Here is a 23,841-nt window from a genome sequence, read left to right as displayed (position 1 = left end):
CGAACAGAGGCAGACATCTGCAATCTGCCAACGCCCCAGGTAAAACTCGGTCCTTCTCTGCGCTGTTCTCAAATGAGCGTTTTCATCCTGTGCTGTAACACCTTCCCGTCAGTGAGAATAATTCAAAACTGTCCTGTCATCTCGTGTGTCTGGAGACATCTGTATAATGCTTTGTTTAAGAGCTCTATTAGACTGGCTGACAGAATGAAGAAGATGTTTGTCCTCGTAACTTCTCATTTCGGATACCGATTCGAAGGCGAGATTAATTTAACGTCTTTATCCGCACTGTTTCTGTTTCAAGCCTTAAAAAAATATATGAAAAAAATATGCAAGTTATTATTAAGTTTGCATAGTTTCGGAAACAAGGCTTAAACCTTGAAAAACATACAAATACACGAGATTTCATCATGTTCAAAGCTCTGTGATGTGCTGTGACCCAAGCGGTGCATGTTTTCTTATGACTTCTGCCATGTTTCAAGGTGTAGTGAGCATGTTCGCTTTAGCAAAGCATGCACCGAAGCAAAAGTAATCAGCACTGCGGGAGTCTTTGGAGACCCCTCTCTAACAGGTTTGCAGGCAGACGTTTTAGGAGAACATGATATCCGGAAAGGAGGTATAGGTGATGGCAAAAGGTCCCCGTAGGAATGGCAGGTAGCTGACCTGGTGGCTTACAAGCTCGAGCTCGCGCTCCCATTTCACGCTTTGTGTTGCAGAAAGATTCAAGAGACAGTGGATACTATTCCCTGTGCTCTAGACTCCGCTGAGGTCCGATCAAAGATCTGAGCCTTTGATGTTTTAACCCCTGGCTGTTTGGAGAAAAAAAAAAAACACCCCTCCTCTGAACCAGATGGTGCCTGTTGCATGCTGGGAGCAGCCAGGCAGTGTTACGGGTCCCACCTGTGGTTTTAATTACAGTGCATGACGAGGGGATGCATTGGAGCGGAAGGAGATAGAAAAGTAGGGGTGACCCTCGCTGTTTGGTGAGGGCAAAAGCAGGAGGAGGCGATACTGTATCTTCACCTGTATGGATCACAAAGCTCAGACCTTTTTATCTCCCTCTGTCACACCGCTTCCTTTTCTCACTCTGCCGATATCCCATACTCCCATTCGACATACATTAAATGTGTTATTTGGTTAAGCGACTGGGATATACCTCACATTTACCTGCACGCGAGTCCAGCGATCGTGTTTTCAAAGGACCCTCTTTTCTTCGTCTCCCTTGCCTGTCACAAATCATCTAAATTCCACACACACGTCATATTCTCCCCCTGTCTGTCTTCTCCTCTCACTGGTGTATAATTTGTGCAGATCACTGTTGCTTCTCTGCATGGCTCTCCAGCTCCTCTACATGAATGAACTCATATCAGATTAAACTCGCACTCACTGATTTTGACCTACCCGCCCCTCCCCAGCATATACCACTCCTCACCGGGATCCCTAGGGTCCACACACCCGCCCCTCTCTCTCTCTTCTTTTTTGCCAACACCTCTCCTGCTATCCGTCTTTTGACATTTTGGCTCTTTCTGTCATGTTAGAGGTCCTACTGAGCGCTGAGGTGCTTCAGTGATATGATGGAGGGAGCTCAAAATTCCTTGCAGGCCCTTGTGTGGACAGTCACAGAGGTCCTGAATGCTTTCTGATGTTGCAGAGATTTTCTTGTGTTGCCACCGAGAAGGGGTGTTTCATTTTTACACAAATTTTCACAAAATGCTAGATTGTGGGGTTTTCTTTTTTCGGTAAGATTTTGCACCTGACAAGTTGTGAAAAGAATCTGAAATGCACGCGGTGTAAATTTAAGATCTCAAAAACCTTGAACCCTCTTTGGCATGCTCTCGAGCACATTACGCGTGTAATCTTTACTTATTTTGACCGCAGCTCTGCAAGAAAAAAAAAAACGAGTGAGAGAAATATAATCGTAAAGTTAGTTTTTATATCTCTGTAATATATTCAGCCAAGATTCTTGGGGAACTGTATATATATTTTTTTCCTTTTTTCCCTTTCTCTCAGTGTCTCTGTGAGTGTGCGGAGCTGCGTGTCAGATCTGTGGGATGCCTGTAGGCTGCTCCCAAGAGAGGCACGGTGCACTCATCCAACACAAACAGGGTCACAAAACAACGACTCAGCCGCTTGTGTAGAGTTTACTACAAATTAGCCCAACTCTTGTATAAGTGTGCTGCAGCCAATCAAGCTGATGTCATGTCAGACAATCAGTTGACAATGTGAGACAGAAGCAGAGATGATGCCAAAGGTAGAAGCTGAAACAGATTGCATCAGTAAAGTGAGCAGTCGCTTTTTTTTTTAAACAGCTATGTTTAGATAATTCAGCATTTACAGGAGCCAACTGTGAAACAATGTGCTAAATACTCCCCCGAATCACCAAGCTGATCTTTACGTGGCTTTTTTTTTTGTCAGATACACCAAATATTTCTCATTTCACAGATAAAAGCTTTGATTTTTTTTCAGGCAGTCTAACTTGCTTGGGCGAGACAGATCATCATCGCTAAAAGGCATGTGAACGGGGCTCGCTGGACCTTCTTAGCATCACGAAGAGCTGCGATAAGCAGAATTAGCAGTGCAATTAATATTCCAGCCATATTTTCCAGGGAGGAAGCAGAGGGCACAGCAGCTGCTCCCATATGCAGACCTTGCTGTTATGACCGTGGGGGCGATGTCAGACACCCTACCCCTCACCACACCCTCACTTCCACCGCCCCACCTCACCCCCTCCCTGCACATCTCCCACCAAGCAGACTAAACCACCACCTCTCCCTCCACCTCCCATCTCTTCCCCTTTCTGATTTCTGTCCACCCTCATTTGCATCTTGACATCCCCCGTTGTTGTTTTTTTAACTTGTTAATCTCCTATCCTTTCTCAAAAATTATGGGTGAGCAGTCCGCGACCACCCTTCACTTCTGCGTGAGCAAGCATCCCACTCTGCTGACGTGCCCTTCAGCAAATCAGCGTCTGCCTCCCTGCTCCCGCTTTAAGGGAAATTCCCAGGATAAGGAAAGAAGCTGAGCATCATCATCGTGTTTCTAGTTCTTTTTGTTCTACCAAATATAATGGAATGAAAAAAGGCTGGAGAGCTAATTCTCCCGGTAATACTCCTTTAATTGAAGAGTGATTTTTACTCCTCCAGCAGCTTAACAAATCCCAGCGATTGCAGGTGGTCTGTGTTTCAGGCATAGCACCAATCGACCAAAAAAAAAGGGAAATGTATTATTCCTTGAATTCATGTACATGCCAAGCCAACATTTTCAGCTCTGATAAAGCAGAGTCTCAATTTAAAACAAACCCTTGTTTGTGCTCCCTGCACACTGTACATCTCGTACAGTTTTAGCCTATTGAATTGCCTTGGCCTGCAGTGCCCGGCAGGCCTGTGACACCTGCAGTATGAGAGCGACAGCAGCACTGTGACCTGTGTGTGAAGAGGGTGGGGATTGCACAAGTGCTGCAGGTCAGTGCAGTTCAATATTGACTGGTGAAAACTGTGCCTCAGATCCAAAATGTATTTTAATTCTAAATCGCCAGTGACCATAAATTCTTATTGGAAAAGTGACGAAATGAGGCAGCCGTTATCCGACAACACACTTGCAGTTTTATTATAAAACGATGACACCAAGAACAACGCTGTAAAGTAACTTACTGTCTAAATATGATGATTTAGGTAAATTAACTTGAAGAATAAGCATTAATTAGTTATAAACGCCTTTCATTCATTAGTGTTTGCCCCTCACAAACACTAATTACATAAAAATACAATAAATGTACAATTTTAAAATGAAGAATTTTTGCACATTATTTTTTTTCAACTGTATTCAAGTAATTTTTAACCACACATTGACTTTTTACATTTACCAGTTTAATGCTCATGTTCTTCTGTAAAAACAAAATAACACACTGGTAGATCATTATAAGGACATTACCGTTTTTTTACAGATTTCGTTTTTAACAGTGTATTTTTTGACTGTCATTCATTTTTTGTACAAAAAAAGTCTAGATAAAGTCATAATTTCATCTCATCTGTGTTTTATTGTTAGTCTGTTGTGACTGAGATGAGTGCTTTCATGTCAGCGCGCACATTATATTACACTCTGTCAATCACCTGACGCCTACTGGTGAGAACAGCAGTCTCAACCAGGAAATCATCTCTTAAAAAAACATTTTGCCTCAAAAAATGTATCATCAGATCTTCCTACTTTGGCTGACTTTGTCAGCAGGCGATTTGAGGATGGATTTGATGTTTTTTCTGTATTAAAAATAACAAAAGAACAAGAAAACGATTGAAAAATAAAATCGCATTGTGCAGCTGTGGGCTGAAAATGGATCGTACTCTTAAATTATATCAATATTCTAATTTAAACCCATAATTCTCTGTCCACTAAACCTGTACTCACCGATATACACACACATCCTAATCTTTCTGTGTGTTGCTATGGTAAAACTGACTTTCGTCCTTGTACTTTGTAGGAACACGAATGCTTCGTGCATAGAAGCATACATAGAAGCAAACGCATACATATATACGGCTACATCTGTGAGTCGTGAATTAATAAGAGAGGCTGGCATTGCAAAGTCAGGAGGAGAGTGTAATTGTGGCTGTAGTGAGACTGTTCCTTGACATGCAGTCACACCTGGGTGGTTGGCAGCACAGTGAGAAAGAGAGGATCCCCCACAGTCCGTGTTATTGGTATGCTGAAATACTGCAGTGTTACAGTGAGAGGAGAGAACAAGGAGGCTGTGGAGCGCATAGAAAGGGAGCATGTTCCGTTCCCGGGCTGTGAAACACAGTGAGAAGGGGAGACAAAGGGGGAACTTTACCGGCCCAACAAGACATGTGTCACAGCCTGAGGAGCAGTGACATGCATCTCCTCAATCTCCAGCACAGGTGACACGTCTTCAGTCTCTGTTCGGGATGTGACTGTCAGTGTTAAGCTGCTTGTTCTTTTTATTTTACAAAACAAAAGTGCGCGTGCTGAAAAAAAACACCCAATTGTGTTCTGCATTTTCGACTCCGTCAGACACAGAAAACAGAGATCCTGTAACAGTATAACAAAGCTGTTGGAAAGTTTAGTGCTTTTTTTCCCCTCTTTTAGGAAAACTTTTTAGTGTACATTGCAGCATGATTGCAGGAAGTGAAAATCCTTATGCAGTGCTTTTCTATGCTGATGCAGATAGAAAGGAAGGGAGCGAAAATCAGTTCCTGCGCCAGCATCGAGTTGCACTGTAAATCAAATTCAGGAAGTTCAAAGAACGAAAGAAAAACATAGGATTTGTCCTAAGGAGAAGGGAAAACACTCGCCACCGTGTACTGGAGGATGAGTGGGTATCAGCGCTGTCCAAGCTTGCTCAGAGGCCTCGGCGTGACAGTCACTCTTACAGACGTGGAGGGTTTGGTTTAATTGTTTGTTTTACAGAGAGGCCGTTTTCTATGCTGTTAGCATTCACATGTCAGATTTGCTGTCTGTGGGTTTTTCTTCTTTGAAAAAAAGCACGCCGATTATCCGCGTTTCATAAGTTTATTTATATTTTAACAGCTGATTTTAAATAACCCGGAAACATGGAGTGAAACGAAGATGCACGAATGTGATTTATGTAGGGAAACAAACCGAGGGTTGCCGGTGCTATTCCGTTTAATTTTTAATCCTTTGTTTTAAAAATGTGCCTGGAAACTTTTTTTGGCTTCTTTTTAATGCTTTTAAAAAAAAACACTATTTCAGATACACGGGAAGGGGCTGGAACACATATTAGACTCTGCATGCAAACAGTCTCAACTTAGTTTTATTTGACATATATGGGGTCAAACTACTCTCTAAAATGACTGATGTACTGTGAGCTCAGCACATAAATACTTACATTTTGTATTGTTTCTAATTATCTCACCACAAATATATATCTGATCAATATGCTGATTTTAACATATATAAATGTGACAGTTTTATGACTCTGTGTTTCTTTTTTGTCAAATTGACAGCTTTATTTCCCCTGATTCTGTAACCTTTTGCAGTCTAATTAAGTTAACAAACTGCATGCATTGTGATGCACTCGGCCGCTCGGGAAGGTGTTCTGGTTTGAACGAATTACAAATGGCTCTTCTCTCTTCTAAAGGCTTAAACAGGGAGCTGCCTCAAACACACTGTCAGAAGCTCGCATTGAGTGACTTCAGGCCCAAATCTGGAGTGAGAAGTGAAGGTTTGCAAAGCTGAGCAACAGCAGAGAGCAAGCTCTTTTGACAGTGGATCAAAGATGAATGGGAGGTCAAAGTGTACAGCTGGTGGGGATGAGGAGCAGCGGCGAGATGGAATCACATGCCAGTCGCAAGCATATTGCGGACATAAGTCGCACACACACAACTCTTGGTGACCCGTTTCCTGCATATATCATGTAAAGAAATTAAATTTTATTCGATTAAATCTACTCCAAAGATGTCACTGTGGAGTGACTCATACAGATCAACTTTAACTGCTATGTAAAGGTTTTAATTTCACTCAGTAAGGGAGAAGAGCATTGAGTGCTTTCATCACTGTAGCGTCAGTCTGCTCAGTCCGGCTCCCATTGCAAGCCAACAAATTAGACCTCCAAGATGAGATGAGGGATCTTTCATATTACAGCTAATGGTGACAAATGAGACTGGGTGATAGCTGCAGCACATCTAGAAATGTGTGGCAGTTTCTTTTTGTCAAATGCCATTAAAATCCGCTTGTTTGCCATGCTAATCAAAACTACGGACATTTTTGTTTTTTTCACCCTCATAGCGAGTGAAAAGACATTAGGCTTGTGATTTTGAAACTAAAAGACCAAGAAAAAGAATTGAGCCTTTCCCCCCCACTCTCTCTTTTCTTCATGGTCATTAATTGCACTTGGTTCTAAACCACTGCCTCGTTCCTCGTGTCAGGGATGTTAGCAGGATATTTGGAGTGAAATGTTGACACAGTCAACATAGGGGGAGCTAAATATAAAACGCATGCTGTTATGCTAATGGCTGCCACTGAATAATTCAAGCATGGATGATAATAAAAATGGAAAAAGGGGGGACCTGTCGAGCCACACCGCTGCATGTGTCACGGCAGGGCACTAATTTGCTGTCAAGCCTTATACTATACTTCTTCCCTCAACCCCCCCTCTCTTTACCATTCAAGTGTGAAGATTAGTAAATATTTGGTCTGTCTCTTTGCTGATCGTAAATAGTCTGGTGGAGACAGTGAAAAAAGGGGTAGCAAGGAGCTGGTTTGGCGGGGCCCTGGCAGCCTGGGGAATTTGACTCAGGAAAGCTGGAGCTGCTTTGCTCGATGCTCTCTGTCATGTGTTCTCAGGAGAGGCTGAGAGTGTGTGGAGGAGAACAAGCTCGCCTCCTCCCTGCACGTTTCAGGCCATCAGGGCCGACACACAAGGGTGAAGGCCATGTCAAAAGGCATGGAGAAAAAGAAGAAAAAGAAAGACGGAGACAAGAGCAGGTCTCCAAATTGGGAGAGGGTTCTTTCTTTTTTGGGCTCGTCTCACCGTCGCCTTCCCCTGCTTTTGCCTTCGCTGTGGAGAACCTCTCCTGTCACACAGCCCCCATCTCACTTGGCTCTCTCTTTTTTTTAACCCCTCTCTGTTAAATCGGTGGACACACTGCATCATCCGATTCCAGAAATAGTCACATGAGATAAATGCACACACAGCTCCTATCCACGTGTACACAAAATGCAGATGTACACACGAGCACACATGTATACTCTTTTCTCTCTGTTGCACAGCTCCCCCGGCGAGCCACGGTGTGTGTAGCGCGTCGATAATGAGACGCATGCGTGACTGCTTTGGAATTAACTGTAATTAATATTTCCTGTGAGGTAAAAGATGTAGTCGTACCCACATGTTGGCAGCTGACATATAAAAAACACGGCTCAGAGGTGTATGGTGACCCGATGAAAGACCACCGCGGCCATTAGCTTTTCATTTATTTTAATCAGGTGTTTTGCCATATTTGCATAAAGTCCCCATATGTTGGATCCAGTGCTGCTCTCATTAGCCACATCCAGCTCTTCCCCTGGTTTTCCTGCAGTATCCCTGTCCTGGGAATGGTCCCACACTATTTAGCACTTTCCCTAGGTATTGCTTCTATATTTCCTTCTGCCTATTCCGGATGCTCCCATAAATAAAGACCTCTCTTCCTGGCATAATGCATCTTAATTCCCAGCTTTCCACGAGGCACGCTGTGGCCCTTTTCCCCGGCTCCGCGCTCAGCTGGAGTAAGCTTCCTGAGCCGGATGCAGAAAATGCAAACGTTTTCACCCTCTCACTCGCTTTCAGTTTAACATTAATGATGTTATTTTACATGGAGGCATGAAGATGAAAGATGGTGCACAAAGAAGTCTTTAATGAGGAGTCGTAAAAAAGACTTTGGGCGTTTACTAAAAATATTTGAAATAAGGAAATAGCTTGTCGCTTGCTTTTTATCGATTAATCCCGTTTTATGACAGGCAATAAACATGGGAATGACTCTAAACGCGACCACTATTGCCATTAAGTATGGAAAAGTAGAGCCAAAATGCACTGTGGTCATTTGTATTCAAGACTGGAGAAAATAAAGAAATAAACTTCAAAGTCCTTGTACCCAGCTGGACCTGGCTTTTTAAAAAATCTCATTTAAGAGCAAGAGATGAGCTTCCATTACCTTTATCTTTTGAATAAGATTTACTTCATTACTGCTTTAGAAACATAATGGCAAATCAATTTTTTGATACATTAGTTAAGTGCTAACTCACAAGCCCACTCCCCACCCAAAAAGAAAAAATCTAACTTTGGTTGAAAAGTTGCCCCTGACGTCCATAAATTAAGGAAGATACATGTTTAATAACTAAGTGATGACTCCAAGTCATTCTTTGTGGCCCTTTGCATCCTCCTCTGGCATGCTTTTGTCATTATTTTACATTATGCTACATCCCCAGGCCATTTCACAGAGATAAAACAGGAATATGCGGTGCAAGTTGAACATTAGTTCATTATTTAGCAACACTGACTCCTGAATTAAAATACATGTTGCTATGCACTGAAAATGATATTAATAAGGGAAAGGGGGGGAAAAAACATGACTTCAGGTTTAAGCATAGCTGGTAATTCATTATCGTTGAACACGCAGTCATTCACTCCTCTTGATTTCACCTTTTTATAATCTGAAAATAATTAAAGGCGTCGAATCACAGAGTGAATAACCAGTTTATTCCGTCTGCATTAAACATTGCTGACGCTGTCCTTCCAGTGTTTAAGCGAAATGGGTAAGGCTTTAAAGTGTCAGCTGAGTAGAATATGAATTTCTAAACAATTTCCTCGAAGGAAAAGCACAGCCTCATATAAAAAAATGCCAGTGCCAGTTACAGCTGTACGTGGGCGTAAAAATATTATGAGGTGTAAAATTTAAGGGTGGGAAAATGCATTGTGAGGCTGAAGGAAAGAGACGCGCAGACAAACTACCGCAGATGATGTGGATGCCTGTGAAACTGTTGGCAAACGTTACCAGTGATATGTAAGAGAGATTACCCTTGAAAAGTAGCTTTGTCTGGTGCAACAGTGAGCTCATAGTCTGTGTCAAGAGTCATTTTTGAATTTGCAGCTTTGCAAATACGTTTAATAATCTCAGTCCTCGACTGTCCTCTGTTTTTGAAGTTTGACTTTTGTTAGATTTGCAAGAAAACTCCACCGAGCCTTTGTTGTGTTTTTTTTTTCTTTTTTGTAATTTTTTTGTCATTTAACTTCTTTTAAAATGGTGCCGGTCTCAGCTTTTGTGTCAGGGGTTTTGTTCCTCCAAAACAGATTTTTCTGGTACTACCCTAATGAGACCCTCTCACCGTTTCCATGGAGACAGTCACAAAACTGTCAAGTTTCCACTCGTTCAAAAATCTTGTGGGGGGTGTTCTGCAACTGTCAGAGACACATTTTCAAACAGCACGTCGTTTCTTTCAAAGGTGAACCTTTCATTTTTTGGTGAATTCAGCCAGTTTGCAAATCTTTTTATCAAAACACACAAGCCTCGCTGTGTCGAAGAATGCTAACGATGCCGATTGTTGAATAAATAAGGCGCATAAGCAGCTGAGCCGTTGTTAAGTTGTCGGTTGGCTTTCTGGAAAGCTTTCGATGGCTTGCGTTGCAGATTGTGATCGTTAAAGGCTCCATCAGAGGGGCGAAAACAAAGCACCGCAATGAACATGTCAGTAATTGTAATTCTGCTAATGAATCATAGCATCAAGAAAGAAAGGAAGTGTCTGAACTGGCGGGTTACATAGCAAGAAATACAATTTTCTTCTCATTCATGATGCAACAGAGGATTTCCCAACCGTGGCAGCTTGCGCAAAAATTAGAAATTGCCAAGCTGACCTTCACTGCCGTCACTGACATCAGTAGGACACACAGGACTTTGATTTGTGCTCTGGTTTAAGAGTCAGTGCCCTGCAACAAGGAAAAAGTGACCACAAAGGACACTGAGGGATTGAAGAACATCAAAGCCTCCTCCCACATGCTAGCTCTTTTTTTTTTTTTTTGGAGAGAAGACTTGTGTGTGCGTATGTGTGTGTAGGTGCTCCTCAACCGGACCCCAGAGTGTTAATGCACCCCTTGGTTTCGTACAGCGTGTAAGACCTGCAGATGAGCCCTGTCAAACCACACCTGTGTACCTGTCATTTTTCTGCTGGGATGCTTGTCCTGGCTGGGAAACATTAGATGAGGCACTAGAAGAAGAAGAAAAAAAACCCTCACCGTCTGGCCTTCATCTTTGCATGCAGAAATACACTCAGGAATACAAGCACAACGCACACATAAGCAGCCACTGATGCTCTGTCAAACAAACACACACACGCAGGGGAGCAGAATTCGACTCATATAGCTTTATTTTTATTTCCCCCCCTCCTCGTCTTCACAGTTTCTTATTCTACCTAAATGTCCTCATTTCTGTTCACACATATTTTGGCGCACTGAACCGTGTGAGAGACGGCCCCTTCTCAGTGAGCGGATCCAGACGTCAATCAAACAGCACATGGCATGCCTCCCTGAGAGTGACAGGTGATGCAGATGCACATTTCAGGAGACGAGCCGGAGCGACACAGCACTGCTGGCAAAACAATGAGGACAGGAGGGAAGCAGGGCCGCACGTTGCATTTATTAAATAAGACAGGGACATGGACGTGGACCGCAAGGAGTGGAGATCAGCTGCGTGTTGTAACATGGCATTGATAACACTGAAACACAGCATGCTGGGTGTAATGCTATTTAGACCTCGTGAGTAGTGGGAAATCGAAACTGCTGACAGTTCTGTCTTTGCAGGCTTTAAGATCTTTTAATACCATCAAGTGGCAGTTAGTCACAGGCTTTCTTTAAGGTGAACGATGCAGTCAAAGTGTGAGCTTGGTAGTCAGACCCTGCTGTCCTCTGTGAGAGGCTGCTGAGGAGAGAGTGAAGGAGAATGGGGGTGTGGGGGGGAGGAAGATTAGCCAGTGCCTGTCTTCAGGCTGCGGGCCACAGGGCAGGTGAGAGGTGAGAGGCAGCCAAGCAAGAGGCGATTGAGGGGGGTGGAGGTCTGAGTCAGAGAGCCCACAGCGACCTCCCCACGTCCCTCCAGCAAAAACACACATACTGTATTCATGTAGGAAGACCATACTTTTCGGAGGATGACCCAGAGCTCATTAAGCCACGCAATGAAAACTAATCCTAAAGTCATACTGGAGCTTCTCACAGCTACGGTAACAAAAACTTGTCTGTAAATACAGCTAAAAATATTTTTTGGAATATCAGTGGAAATTCAAATTGTCTGTTTCCCCCTCAGAATAATTCTATTTTGGTTTTTTGGTTGTTTTTTTCCCCTTCTCTGTCTCTCCCTCTGTTTCCTCTCCTGCCTGTCTCTCATTCTTCACTTGACTGAATAATCTACTGGCATTTCGGCGAAAAGAAATGTCAAGGTCATTTGACTTTGTCTTTCTCGAGTTACTGATCTTTTCTCGACACACGTGAGAAAATATGGCACTTTTTTTCCCTTTGTCTTTTCTTTAATTAGAAAAGTCAGATATTAAGCTCATCCATATGAACGTGTATGTTTCGTTTTGCCGCTAGAAACAGCAGAGTCACGTCTGGGAGCAGACTGAGTGTGAAGCTTCATTTGGGATTGATGGGATGAGATGTCTGTAATGGAACAAGGAAGAACATGCCAAGTCATACAACCCACCCACCCCACCCCCAATACCCCTCTCCGGCTGCCCTCTGGGACATTAAAGGCATATTTACCTCAGCTGCAGCCCTTTAAGTGCCCCGATCACTCCCTGTGTCACAAGCAATCCACCAAGGCCACCGTGTGTTTAATTAAAAAGACAAGGTTTACCCGAGAATATATCCCTCCAGCATTCCACATACATTTCAATGAGATGCATCTTATTTCTGCTGCAAAAGGAGAGTGATGGAATTTCAAATGGCAGCATAATTATGGTGTGCTTTTCCTTCTGACAGAAAATCAGTAGCCGGTCCTCCAGGTGGAGTTAGCTAGGCTGAGCAGAGCTGATTAGAGGCCATCAGGGGAGAGAATACACCTTTAACAACATTGACGCCAAAGCTCAGAATGGGGCTGTATTAGCATACATCTCAGCCATGGGCCATGCAGATCATTTAGGAGTCAATTATACAGCTACTGTTAGAAAAATATTGTTGCTCTTCTGGTCCTTTGATGAATGGTGCCTCACCTTGACAGTATCAATTACATATTAGAAGCTGAAAAGCGAAGAAGACAACTGTGACATCCAGGGGAGACTCTGTACGGTCACAGAACATGACGTTGTTTTAACACTCAAGTGTTGGTATTTGAGTTAATTATACTGAGAAATTTACTATGTACATATTTACTGTTAAATGTGGGGGGGGGATAACAGCAGAGGTAATTGAAGACATCACTTTTTAATGAAGTCTGACTAACTGACATTTCCTCTTGCCAATTAATTTTCTATTTATTTATTTATTACTATATCAACTTTGTATTTATAATAATATATTTGTATATATAGGATTTGTACTTTTTTTCTGCTACACTATGGAACACAGGTTAACTTTGCTCCTATTGGAAATTAAGTTAAAGGCAAAAAATGCTGGACCGCAAATCATGTGTTTGGAGTTTTTGTGCTAGTTTTGTAGTGACTGAGTCTTGTGAGTCTGACCCCACACTAGGGATGGGTATCGTTTAGGTTTTATCCGATACCAGTACCAAACCGGTACTTTTGAAATGGTGCCGGTGCTTAAATGGTGCTCGAACCGGTGCTTAAAGAATGGAGAACACACACTTTGTCCAAAAACCTCTCATGTTTAGCTGTTTTTTTGTAAAAAGATAACAATGTTAGCCTTTTCTGCAGCTATAGGGGATTTATGGTATCACTCTTGGCTGGAAGCAGTGCTTAAACAATGGAAAAAACACAGGACTCTCCTCTTCGGGTTCTTGGGGGATGTTGCTAACTCCGGGTCCGATAACAGGCAAACCACCGGCAGTAGATGTGCTCGGTGTGAGGTCTCGCAGCAAGCTATCAAATACGGTGCATTTCTTTTGACAAAATGCTACACGTCGCCAGGTGTTTCATCAGATTCAAGGAGTTACCTCCTTTGCACAGTATCACAGTATCAGCTTGAAGCACTTGTTGCAGGCTGCTGAGTTTGCATATTTTGCTGTGAAGTACAGCCAGACTTTTGACCGCTTCGCCTTGGGCATTTTTAATCTGTAGCTCTGCTCTAAAAGAACGTACATACCTGGGCCCGCCTACTACGCTTGCAAAGGTAAAATGATTGGCTAGAATCCAAAGTGTGGGGGGGCTGGGAGGAGGAGGTGGCCATCCGACTGGGGTCTGGAGTGTGGGGCCTCCCTGCTGCTGCGGAGTCGGGGCGGTCTGCTTCTCCCCACCGCAGGGAAAAGGGTAACACCACCTGGGTCTGGATGCAGTTTCCCCCTCCAGGGGCAAGGGTACCTAGACCCGGTTTGTAGAGTACGCTTGGGGAGTGTGATTGTGTGTACAGTGTCTCTCTATATCTGTCTCCACGTTGGTTGAGTGTTGAGTAATTACATATGAGGGGGGTGGGAATGGATGTTTGAGTCTGTGTGTGCCTGTATGTCTGTGTCTATATGTCAGGTTGGGTATCAGACGCCACCTCTCTGGGGACATCTCAGGCCCCCTAAGGTTTGGAGGCCTATCTCCCCCCACCACTTCCCCTGCCAGTGGTAGACGCCCTCAGACATCAGTGCGTTGGTGGTTCTTTGTGTCCGGGGATGGGCGCCCAGGTACACACCGGCTCACTCCTTGGTGGCTGCTTATCGGGGCCTGGAGCCTGGGGCTCGCTCGGGCCACTTCGGAGGTGGGGTGGCCCCGGCCTCTCGGCCTGAGGCTCGGTCACTCTGGCGCGGCTGGCTGCCGGCGGAGCTCACGGGCGCGTCACTGCAACTCCCCCTGGCTTCTGCTCCGCGGCTGCTGAGTGACCCCTCATCTGGGACTCTCCTCAGCTCTTTCTGGGACAGTGGCGCGGCTGCCCCTCTGTTGGTCTTCCTTGGTCTCTTGTGTTCTGGGGGCCTCTGGATGTCTGGAGTTTTGATCTTCTCCATACCTGCTTCATTCCCTGGAGGACAGGGCAGTGGCTCCCCCCACACCCTCTAGCAGGTCATTACATGAAGGAACCTTTTAAAAATAAGCGCGTCCATGCTCACAGGTGTACACACGGGTGCTCGCACACACAAACTACACCCTTTTTGGCTCCTACCTCAAAGCACACTGTGCGCTGTCGATATTATGTGCTGCACAATAATGTTTAATATTTAGTATTTACTGTTATATTCCCATATATCATCGTGATGTTGTTTATTGTATTGCTCTCGTTTTCTTCTGCTTGTTTTCTTTTTTCTTTCTCAACAGGTGATCCAGGTGATTGATATATGTATTTTTTTTCTGCTTATTTAGTTGGTTTTTGTTTTTTTTGCCCTTTATCCCCGTCCCTGATCCATCACAGCTGATTTAAATGGATAAATTACCTTCTCAACATGTTTTGCAGTTCTCCAGAGGCCTGGTAATGAGCTAATCGTTTGATTCAGGTGTGTTGACCAAGAGTGAGATCTAAAACCTGCAGGCACACCGGCCCTCGTGGACTAGGATTGGGAACCTCTGACATAGACTCACCAAAAATGGACAAGAGAAGATTGGAAAAATGTTCTCTGGTCACATTTGTTGCGACATTAGATGGTCAAAATCTGATGTAAACAACTACAAAACCACGGCTCCATTATGCCTTATATCAGAAGATCAGGCTGCTGGTGGTGTAGTCGTGTGGGAGTTTTTTAATTTGCACACTTTGGGCCCATTAGTACCAACTGAGCATTGTCTAAACATCACAGCCTGCCTCAGTATTATTGCTGATCATGTCCATCCCTCGATGACCACAGTACCCATCTTCCGATGGCTGCCACATCATAAAGTTTAAACAATCTCACTGATAAGAAGGTGCAACTTGGTACTACCAAGGTGTAAATAATGAAGTGGCCAATGAGTGTATAACCAACTACTAAGAAAGTTAGTAATCACTATACTAGTAGTAATATGCTCAATCCTTCCCCTCACCCCCAACCAGTCACAGCAGATAGCTGGGCCTGGTTCTGCAGGAGGTTTCTTCCTGTTCAAAGTGAGCTTTTCCTTCCCACTCTCACTAAAGTGCTTGCTCATAGGGCCTTGTCTGATTGTAAGATTGTAGAGTCATTATATTTCAATATTAAGTGCTATATACATTATATAAAACTGAATTGAACTGAAATTTTAAACCCGTTTCTCCTTCTTCTTCTTTTAAAAAAAATCTGACTTATTGTCTTGTAGTCCTTGAATAAGACACTGAAGCTCACTTTGCTCCCAGTGGCAAATGAGAATCTAGCATTGGTAGTTCTGCCACAATCTAATCTCTGAATGTTTGAATGAAGGGAAAAAAGGACACTTTTTAGGGCCTGTTTTGAAATTTAGAAAGTTTGAAAGTGTAGATTATTCAAAGAAAGAGATGTCAGCTTCCTAGAGGGACAGCAAACAAGCTTACTCTCAAATGCCAAATTAACTGTAAAAAGTAATCATGCTACTATATCCTCCTTAAGAGGCCTGTTGCTAACCATCACTATGGCTCTTAACCATGGCAATAAGTGACCACTTCTCCAAAATAATAACAATTATCTTTGTTGTGTGTAGTGAAAAGCGTCTACTAGGACAAAGCCCACATACACTTTCCTGCAGCTTTGACAACCATCTTAGTAATGCTGTGTATTTTGTGGCAACTGCATTCCTGCGCGGGTTCTTCAGGGCAAAGAAATGGCCTTGAGTTTTCCCAAACACCCACGATACACACAGCTCCGGTGTGTTTTTTATTGTCTCGGTTCTGTTTTTTCATACACACTGTGCAAGGACAAACAGTATCTTCGATCTCCATCACTGACACAATGCAGGCAATCACTCCATGCCACTTGACTCTGATGGGCTGGCTGTGACTAGACAGCGCCCCACACATCAAACCAAAGTGGAATGATTACTAGTTACTCAGCCAGCCAAGTGTAGGCTGTGGAGCTATGATTTGCCCAAAAAAGCACAATTTAAGGAGACATTAAAACATGACTGCTGTTGATGTAATAATCAGAAGTTGTCTACTGATGACATGAGACGGCAGACATGGGCGTACACAAACCCCGTGCACACAGACACTCTCACACTCATGCTCACACATTGAAATATTCAGATGTATAATCAGTGTTACAAAAACACAGTACAGCGTGCTGGCAGACTTTTTAAAAAAGGGTTTTGCACTACCATATGTTCACAAATGACCTTGCACTACTTTCAGAATAATTTACATCCTAAAATACATCTCTGTTATGAAAGTGAAAATGAAAGTGTTGTCACATGTGTACAAACTGGAAAGTGGTTCTGAAAATATTTCTCTCCTTGTCTTTTTTTTTTGTCATTGTTAGCGCTTTGCAGGCGAGGTGAAAGTCGACCACTTGTAATGCTGTTGCTAGGAGCTATCAACGGAAATGTCAGTCGACTCAGCAAGTGATGAGATTTGACATATGGCATCAAAGCATCATTAGACCCGCACCTGCTGCAGATGGAGTCTGCTCTTTCGCAAGGGGTTCAGCACCAAGGGGAGGCCTATTGAGGGATAGAGAAGGATAAGATGACCGGTAACACATTCTCATTGTGTTTGAATTACAATCTGTTTCAGTGTATTTAAAAAATATCACAAAGGCCATTTTATTATGTGAGGAATGTCATTGTATTTCATTATTTTTCAGTCCATGGAAAGCCAAGCCACTTAGTGGGATTTAACCTTAAAAAGACCAGAAAATAATGACTGTAACCATGAGCCTGAGCCTGTTAACTTTTTTTTGTACAAATTCTTGCACAATATTAATTCTTTCAGGGTCACAAATTTGAGTTTGAATACAATAAATTCACTCTAGAAATATATGCTTAATAAAGACTTTTGCCCTGATTTCTGCCTGTTGTCGGCATGGTAGCTCAGTGGTTAGCATGCTAACCTCACAGCAAGAAAGTCACAGGCTTTCTGTGGGGAGTTTATAAGTTATCCCCCTGCAAGCTGCATTTTTAGTCCCTTTGACCGAGGCACTGGGGTTGGCCTCTAGGAGCCAGTGGATTCCCACAGCTCGTAATGCTTAGGGTTTGTTAAATCCTAGCATCTAAGTGTCTTTAGTCTGAGTCAGTAGTGTCAAATAAGTGCCGGTTACAATGAAAAAGTAATCCTGTGAGATTATAGCAATTGCACTTTCACAAATGCAAGATAATAGACATTCTTTTCCTAATAGAATCATCGTAGAGCTTTTCTGTGCTGCCATAAAAAAAACTACTTTGTGCTAAATACAAAGTGCAACTAAAACTAAAGATTAGTTGCACAGATAAGGATTTAACAAGACAACAAATGAACAATCTATGAAAAACAAAAAAAGGCATAAAACCCAATTAGCATCTCTGTCATCCAGTCTACATTGTTGCTGTACTTAATAGCAGATGTAGAACGTTGCTTGCTGCAAAGCCAAAGAGCCAAATCACGAACTCTTATGTATCAGCTTACATTTAGCAGTTTCATGCAGCCAATCTCTATTGCAAAGTGTTCAGTAGCGAGGAATCTGCTTTGGAAATTCACCTTGTTGGACTCGTTGGCAGAGATGGGCAGTAACGTGTTACTTGTAACACATTACTGTAATCCGATTACTTTTTTCAAGTAACGAGTAAAGTAAGGGATTACTATTGCAAAAACGGTAATTCGATTACCGTTACTTTCCCGTAGAAACGCTGTGTTACTGCGTTACTAAAACCGTGATTTTCTTGCGAGAGTGTCTCATGACAGTGACGTAAGCGAGTGCGACGTGCGTGACAACAGCTGTGTGCAGATCAACAATGGATCAGTAATTAGTTACTGATTACCCTTTTCAAGTAACTTGACCAACACTGCTCGTTGGTTGGATGTAGCATGGAAGAAAATTTGTGCAAATTTCAGAAGTCTGTCAGCTAGAAACAACATTTCTATACGATAACATTGCAATAGTTTGCTTCCTTGTTATGTTACTTTGTTAACTGGATCATATGAAGGCATAATTTTTAGTTGTAATACAAGAAGTACATTTATGGCCGGACTCTCAGTTTGCAGGAGGTGGTTGGAAAGGACTCTCATTAGCCAGATTTAACTTCCATGATCATATCTATAGGTCTGTGGTTTTTTTCAAATCTATTAAAAAAGAATTACGTTGTCCTGCAACAACTAAAATCACTGTGAATGTTTTCTGTGTCAAATCAGACAGCATGCATTCGCTAAGCGAATTGTAATTATACATTATTCCAGATGCAGATCACAGATATATATAGGTGCTTACATACATATTTTAAAGGGCAGTAACTGGTAAATGTAATATTAGTGGTCTAATGCGTTAATGCAACGTGGTCATCAGCGGTATTAAAATCAAGCCGCGCTCGTACGCGCGCGCGGTGGCCGGGAACGTCGGGGAGCCCAGCGACGAGGAGACCCACTCAGTAGAGCAACAGGTGGCGTCCTTCCTCCAAAGCAAGGGGATAGAGATGGACCTGGAGCACATAGAAGCATGTCACTCACTGCCTAGGAGGAGTGACAGACTGCCGGCCATCATTATGAGATTTGTCAATCGGAAGAACAAGGTCGCACTGCTGAAACAAGGACGCAAACTGAAAGGCACGGACGTTTTCATTAATGAGCATCTGACACGAAAAAACGCAGACATCGCGAGGAAGGCAAGGCAACTGAAGAAGAACGGTAAAATACAACATACATGGGTAACAAACTGTAAGATTTTCATTAAGCTAAACGGGACACCAGAAGAGGCAAAAGTACTGATAGTGAGGAACATGGAGGATCTGGACAAGTATAACTGACACCAATGTATCAATTACACCAGGAAATGACATGGACACGTTGAAATTAGTTCTTCAACAGAAAGTAATTGATCTAGATTGTGAATATAAGGAGCATAATATAATAGATCCAGAAATAGATTCTGAAAGTAACTTTCTCTCTTCTTTTGTTAAAAATTGTAATTATTTCACTCTCATTAATTCACTTTAACAGCAGAAGTATGTACTCTAATTTTGATTTCATTAAGGACTATTTGCAACAATTTTCTCGCCCCTTTAGTGTTATAGCCATCACTGAAACTTGGTTCAATGTCGATAAAGGAATAGATTTTTGTTTGAATGGATATGATTTAAAATACATGAATAGATTAAATAAGGCGGGCGGCGGGGTTGCTATATATGTTCATAACTCTATAAAATATAATGTTGTAACAACTATGTCTATGGCTATTGATGGAATTTTGGAATGTTTGACTATTGAGATTATGAATGAAAAAAAGAGAAATGTTATAATAAGTTGTATATATCGGACACCCAGTTCAAGTATTGACACTTTTAATGAATGGATAGAAAAAACGTTTGCTTCGGTGAACCAAAAATTACTATTTATCTGTGGTGATTTTAACATTGATTTGCTAAATCCAACAAGGTTAAAAGCCATTGATGACTTTACTGACACAATGTACAGCTTATCACTATATCCAACAATAACAAAGCCAAGCAGAATAACTTCACATAGCGCCACTATTATTGACAACATTTTTACTAATGTCATGGATTTCCAAATTAATAGTGGTCTGCTTGTCTGTGATATAACTGACCACTTACCAGTTTTTACTTTGTGTGACTGTGATTTAAAAAAAATAGATACCAAGATCATGATAGCAAAGCGAACAATAAATGAAGAAGCAATTCATGCCTTCAATTTCGATTTAGCACAACAAGATTGGAGTTCGGTGTATGAAGAGTCAGATGTGGACAAGGCTTATGATAATTTTCTAGATATTTTTACTATGTGGTACAATAAACATTGTCCTGTAAACGAACACATGACAAAGAAAAAAAAGATAAAAAGTCCTTGGCTCACAAAAGGAATTATTAATGCTTGCAAAAAGAAAAACAATCTGTATAAACAGTTTATCAAAGTAAAAACAAAAGAAGTGGAACAAAGATATAAAGCATATAGAAATAAATTGACTGATATTATAAGAACGAGCAAACAACTTTATTATAGAAGAAGATTATATGAAAATAAAAACAATATAAAAGGAACTTGGGATGTGTTAAACAACTTAATTAAACAAGGATCTTCTGGAACATCATATCCTGAATATTTTACTGATGCAAATGGTGAAAATCACAACATGAGTAATATTGTCGATGGGTTCAATAAATTCTTCATAAATGTTGGCCCTGAACTAGCAGCGGACATCCCGTGTCATAAAAATGAAAATATCAGTAATATAAAATCAAATCCCTTTTCACTGTTCCTCTCAGCTACAAATGAGCAAGAAGTAATAAATATCACATTAAAATGTAAAAGTAAGTCTTCAATGGATTATCATGACATAAATATGTCTGTAGTTAAACAGGTTATTCTGAATATTGCTAGTCCCTTAACATATATCTGTAATTTATCATTTCAGTCCGGTTGTTTTCCAAAAAAAAATGAAAATTGCGAAAGTAATACCACTATATAAAAGTAATGACAAACACAGTTTTACCAATTATAGGCCTATTTCTCTACTGCCTCAATTCTCAAAAATTCTAGAAAAACTTTTTAATTCAAGATTAGAAAAATTCCTTGAAAAACATCAAATAATAAAGGTTGGTCAGTATGGTTTCAGAACGCAAAGAACCACTTCAATGGCGATAATTGAGGCAGTAGAAGAAATTACTGATACACTGGATAAAAATAAATATGCAGTTGGTATTTTTGTTGATCTCAAAAAGGCCTTCGACACAATCAATCACTCAATTTTACTGGATAAATTGGAAAGATATGGTATTCGAGGGAAAGCTGGTAACTGGATAAAAAGTTACCTAACAGGTCGGGAACAATATGTTAGCATAGGGCATTACCATTCAGAGAAACTTGGTATTACATGTGGTGTTCCCCAAGGGTCAGTGTTGGGACCAAAACTTTTCAATGTATACATAAATGATATTTTTGATGTTTCTCAAGTACTTAAACTCATACTGTTCGCAGATGACACCAACATATTTTTCAGTAGCGATGATTATACTCATCTTGTAATGACCGTAAACAGGGAGCTACAATTAATAAAAAAATGGATGGACATAAATAAATTATCATTAAATATAAATAAAACTAAAGCAATGTTTTTTGGTAATTTAAAATATAATATAGAATTACCAATTATCATTGAAGGTGTACCAATTGATAATGTGAGTGAAAACAAATTTTTGGGAGTTATAATTGATAACAAAATTTCATGGAAACCCCACGTCAGACACATAAAAACCAAAATTTCCAGAAGCCTCGCAGTTTTGAACAAAGTGAAACAATTCCTTGATAAAGATGCACTTCGTACTCTGTACTGTACCCTGGTTCTTCCATATCTTACATATTGTGTGGAAGTGTGGGGAAATACATATAAAAATACAACTAATCCATTAGTCACAGTACAGAAACGAGCACTGCGTATTATTCACAAGGCTGGTTATCTAGATCATACTCACAAATTCTTTCTTCAGGCAAAGTTACTTAAATTCCAGGATCTGGTTAATTACAATACATCCATAATTTTGTATAAAGCTTTTACTAAACTTTTACCGGCAAATTTACAAACTAGATTTGAAATTCGAGAAAAGGTTTATAATGTGAGAGGCTTTGGAGAATTCAAATTACCCAGAACTCGAACAACCCGTAAAGGCTTTTGTGTGTCTGTATGTGGTGTGAAAATCTGGAACAGTCTGAGTTTACAATTGAAACAATGCAAAAATATTCATAGATTTAAATTTCTCTACAAACAGTTGGTCTGGTCACAGTATACTCAATGATGGGTTTTAGTGTGCTCTGTAATGTCTGTCCTCTTACCATTGCTGGTATGGATTCCAAAATAAAAAATAAAAAATAAAGTGTGCGTATGTATGTACATATATGTACTTGTGTGTGTAGATATATATGTATGTATATGTATGTGTGTTTGTTACTTGTAGTTATTACTGCCTGTTACCTGTGGTAATGCAATTTATAATTTATATATTCTGTATTCAGTTATGAAGGCTCTAATTGTTGGTTGCGAGCTGCCGCTTAGATGCTTGTATCTGCCCGGGGCTGTTGATGGGTCTGTATGCAATGATGGGCGTAGCTGCAGGAAGTTTATTGTTTTTTTTTGTTGATGAGTGAGTATAGGGGTGGGATTTAATAAGTTTTCTTCGTCCCACTCCTTTTTCAGGCAAGTTTTGTTTTTTGTTTTGTGTATTTTATGTTCAATATAGGTATTTGTTGTGCCTGAAAATGAATAAAAAAAAAAAAAAAAAAAAAAAGTAATCTTATCACAAATTTGTCCCTTAAAAGACTGCCCACTCCCGTGTAGATGTGCAGAAATATCATTTACAGAGTCGCTTTTGCATATTTGGACGCTTTGCGATACCAAATAATAAATAAAAGGATGATGTAATTAGTCTTTCTCTGAGAGTAAACTTTCTTCTTAGAAAGTAAACTTCTTAGTAAACTTTCTTCTTAGAAGGTTCAGTGCAGAAGAAACCCCCAATTGCCTGCTACTGTACTGCAAAAATCATCTATGTCCATAATGTGTCAGAAAAAAAACAATTTAACGTGCTGCATCCCAGAAAAGTCACTTCTCCACTCCAGATAGCTCCATTTTCTTGACAAATGTTTGGTGTGCGCAGCGAGATGCCACATGGAGCCTGCGTTTGAAGTACATCAAGACAATTGTTGAGTTTCTGAGGTAGAAGAGTTACCGAAAGAGAAAGCTAAAACTTGGAATAAACTTCCTTTGTGAGACCTTGTAAGATCTTTCCTCAGATCTCGTGGCTTCGACTAAGCTGTATTGATTTAGACTGGAGAATCTCTATCTCATTCTGTGCTTAGTTTCCTTACGTGCCAGATGGTGCCAGGACTTTCTAAATTAACATAAAAATAAAGGTTTAAACACAAGATGTTTTGATTAACAAATTTCCAACAAATACTTGAATTCCAACCAGCAAAAGGTAAGAAAATCAAAGTGACAGCTCTCTATTGTGGATGGAGTCTCTTTGTACGCATGCTTCAAACAAAGCGCCGGCATCGGATCGTCAGTTGTTCGTTTCCGCGTGAAGAGCCCGACGATAAAAGCTCACAGAGCCGAGTCAATCTGGGTATGGACAGAATGATTTACTCAAACCACGATCATTTTATCACCAGGTCAATTATGGAGTAATGAGGACCTACATCATAGATAACCG

The sequence above is a fragment of the Copadichromis virginalis genome, linkage group LG9, assembly GCF_057382275.1.
Source record: "Copadichromis virginalis isolate Kocher_CV1m ecotype Utaka linkage group LG9, C_Virginalis_male_GT1.1, whole genome shotgun sequence".
Taxonomy (NCBI): Eukaryota; Metazoa; Chordata; class Actinopteri; order Cichliformes; family Cichlidae; genus Copadichromis; species Copadichromis virginalis.
Note: the sequence above shows the minus strand (reverse complement) of the source record.